Source organism: Bos taurus, chromosome X (assembly GCF_002263795.3).
Source record: "Bos taurus isolate L1 Dominette 01449 registration number 42190680 breed Hereford chromosome X, ARS-UCD2.0, whole genome shotgun sequence".
Classification (NCBI taxonomy): Eukaryota; Metazoa; Chordata; class Mammalia; order Artiodactyla; family Bovidae; genus Bos; species Bos taurus.
In genome coordinates, this window is record NC_037357.1 from 136,807,545 (window position 1) to 136,811,425 (window position 3,881).

At 42.2% G+C, this 3,881-nt stretch overlaps 1 pseudogene; it reads left to right on the plus strand.

Annotated features, from left to right (window-relative positions):
- Nucleotides 1–3,049: 3,049 nt before the first annotated feature.
- On the plus strand, nucleotides 3,050–3,442 carry LOC783541 (large ribosomal subunit protein eL31-like; annotated as a pseudogene).
- The last annotated feature ends 439 nt before the right edge of the window (nucleotides 3,443–3,881 follow it).

The window sequence follows — 3,881 nt, forward strand, 5'->3', positions numbered from 1 at the left end:
ATCTTTTTAATAACTTTTATCCTCATGTACCTTTAAAATCTTTTAATTTTTATTAATTTTTCTCTAATTCCTGCAGCATCTGTGTATTTTTGGCTCTGGTTGCATTTGGCTTTTTGCTTGGAAAATGAAATATGTGGTTACAAAACTTCCCTTAAGCATCAGTATCATTCAGGAGGCTGAACTAGTTTCTGGAATAATATAATTCAGTTACTTAGTGTAATTCTTTATGGTTCCAGCACTCCTGGCTGCAACGCTTGGAAATATTTCTATTTAAAATTTCATGCCCACTAGGCATAGACCGTATCACAAAATATATCCAAAATGAACATGAGAAAATAGCATGAATTTCTGCCAGCAACCACAGCAGAAGACTTTAAAAATATACTTTGGCAATTTAGCCACAGTATTGTTTTCCAAAAAAAAAATGGGAAGGAGTCAGTGATGTTTAGTCGAAAACATTAAGTTTTAAAATTTTCCCATCAACTGAAGCGTATTTAGTGAAAAGTGCTAATCTGTTATTTCTTCTCTCTTTCTCCTGCTGAGTTTGAATTACTCACTATTTGACTTAGGAATTTCCAAGCATATGCACAATGATAAGAATGCCAGAGTGTTTCAAATAAAGCTTTTTTTGTTGTCAAATCTGGAGTGAAAATGGTTTATTCCATGAACCCGAAACATGTACTTTGGTCCAATTTTTTGGCATTGCCACACAGCTTTCATTGTTTTTGATAAGCTCATTGGTAAATTTGGCCACTTAAAATGGCTCAGTGGTAAAGAATATTCCTGCCAGTGTAAGAGGCATGGTTTGCTTCCTGGGTCAGGAAGATCCCCTGAAGAAGGAAACGGCAACCCACTCCAGTATTTTTGCCTGTAGAATCCCACGGACAGAGGAGCCTGGCAGGGTCTCGGAGGAGTCGGACATGGCGATTAAATGACAAAGTTGGGTTTCTAGTATGATAGACACCTTCAGCCGTTTCACTATATCCGTATGAAATCATACTTTGTACTGAAGAAATGTGATTACTCATGATAGCAGGAATGGAAAATGTCTTCAAGCAGATCATTTTCAATAAAAGTGTGCTGCGTGTCTTGAAACCTAACTAGCCCTGGTCATTGAGGTGGCATCCTCAGAAAATTATGTGCTTTTCAGAATTTTAGCACCATCTTGCTTTGTTATTTAGCAAAAACTTGTAAGATAAACTGACTGAAAGAAAAACCTATACATCAACTCGTAACAGCAAGGATTTTTAGAGGTGGCCTTGAAAGTTACTCCTCTTTTTTTTATCATTATTTGTGTGTATGCTCAGTCTTGTCCAGCTTTTTGCTACCCCGTGGACTGTAGCCCGCCAGGCTCGTCTGTCCATGGGATTTCCCAGGCAAGAATACTGGGGTGGGTTGCCGTTTCCTTCTCCAGGGGATCTTCCCAACCCAGGGATCCAACTAGCATATCCTGCATTAGATTCTTTACCATCTGAGCCAGCAGGAAAGCCACACACACACACACACACACACACACACACACACACACACACCCCTTTTCCTTTAGCTGTGTACCCAGCACTGATATTTCTGTATTACGTGGTCATTCTAGTGTTAGCTTTTTGGGCACACTCCATAATCTTCTCCATACTGGTTGTGACAGTGTACATTCTGACCAGCAATACAGAAGGAATGTTGTTTCTCTCCATCCTTGCCCGTGTTTGTTATCACTGGTCTCCTTGCTGATGGCTGTTCTAACAGGTGTGAAGTGATTTTCCATTGTGCGACTTTATATTTATTGTGTTTTTTTTTTTTTTTAATTTGTTTATTTGACTGTGCCGGGTGTTAGCTGTGGCATGCAGGAACTTTAGCTTCAGCATTTGGCCTCTAGTTCACTGAGCAGGAATCAGACCCCGGCTCCCTGAACTGGGAGTGTGGGATCTTCACCCCTAGCCCACCAGGGAAGTCCTTCTCATCGTGGTTTTCATTTGCAATTCACTGATCGTTGGTGACGTCTAGATGTCCAGCGCCTCTTCATGTATCCGTTGGCTGTTTGCATATCTTCTTCCGAAAACTGTCTCATCCGGTCCTTTGCCTATTTTCAAACCAGGCTATTTGTGGGTTCTTTTGCTACTGAGTTATATGAGTTTCTTGTATATTTTGAATATTAATCCCTTGCCAACAAACGTCCGTCTAGGCAAGCCTATGCTTTTTCCATTACTCATGTATGAATGTAAGAGTTGGACTGTGAAGAAAGCTGAGGGCCGAAGAATTGATGATTTCGAACTGTGGTGTTGGAGAAGACTCTTGAGAGTCCTCCCTTGGACTGCAAGGAGATCCAACCAGTCCATTCTAAAGGAGATCAGCCCTGGGATTTCTTTGGAAGGACTGATGCTAAAACTGAAACGCCAGTACTTTGGCCACCTCATGCGAAGAGTTGGTTCATTGGAAAAGACTCTGATGCTGGGAGGGATTGGGGGCAGGAGGAGAAGGGGACGACAGAGGATGAGATGGCTGGATGGCATCACTGACTGGATGGACGTGAGTCTGAGTGAACTCCGGGAGTTGGTGATGGACAGGGAGGCCTGGCGTCCTGCTGTCCAAGTGGTGGCAAAGAGCCAGACACGACTGAGTGACTGAACTGAACTGAACCACATATATGATTTACGAATATCATGTCTCATTCCTTATGTCACCCTTTCATTTTGTCGATCGTTTCTCTTGCTGTGCAGAAGCTTCTTTGTTTGGTTTAGTCCTGAGTGGTTTCTGTTGCTGCTCTTGTTGTTGCTTATGCCTTTGAGGTCCAGAAAAATCGTTGTCAAGACCAGTGTCAAGAAGTATTTCTGGGACTTCCCTCGTGGTCCAGTGGTTAAGACTTCATCTTCCAATGCAGGGGCTGTGACTTCAGTCCCTCGTCTGATAACTAAGATCCCACGGGCCTCATGTCTAAAGAACCAAAGCAAAAAGCAGAAGCAATATCGGAAGAAATACAATAAAGACTTCAAAATGGTCTGTACCAAAAAAATCCTTAAAAAAAAAGAGTATTTCTTTCCAACCCCAGCCCTGCAGGATGGCTCCCGCAAAGAAGGGCGGCGAGAAGAAGGGCCGGTTCGCCGTCAACTAGGTGGTGACGAGAGAATCTACATTCACAAGCGGGTCCATGGAGTGGGTTTCAAGAAGCGTGCCCCTAGGGCACTCCAAGAAATCCGGAAGTTTGCCATGAAGGAGATGGGAGCCCCGGATGTGCTCATTGACACCAGGCTCAACAAAGCCGGCTGGGCCAAAGGGATCAGGAATGTCCCATACTGTCCAGAAAACTTAATGAAGATGAAGACTCGGCAAACAAGCTCTATACTTTGGTTACCTACGTGCCCGTCACCACCTTCAAAAATCTACAGACAGTCAGTGTGGATGAGAACTAATTGCTGACGGTCCAAAAAAGTTATTGAACTGCCAAAAAAAAGAGTATTTACACTGTTTTTTTTCTAAGAGTTTGATGGTTTCTGGCCGTTCATTTTAAGTTTTAACCTATTTCAAGTTTATGTTTGTGGATGGTATAAGACAGAGGTCCAGTTTCATTATTTTCTCGTGGTTATCTAGTTTTTTCATCAGTATTTATCAAAGAAACTATGCATTGAGTATTATTGGCTTTTTTGTTCAATATTGCAGGCGGATGCTTTACCATCTGAGCTGCCAGGGAAACCCCTGTTCAGTGTTAGCTGACGTATATTACATGCCAGTTTTAAGCTGTGATAATTCTAGGCAGACCATAAATTCTGACATGTGTGGGATTCTTCAGTAATTTAACTCTGGGGAATCAAAGGGCTGTCATATTGACACAGGTTATCCAAAGCAAGAATCAACTCACCCTGGCTTATATTCATTCTTTCCTTTGGAATGTC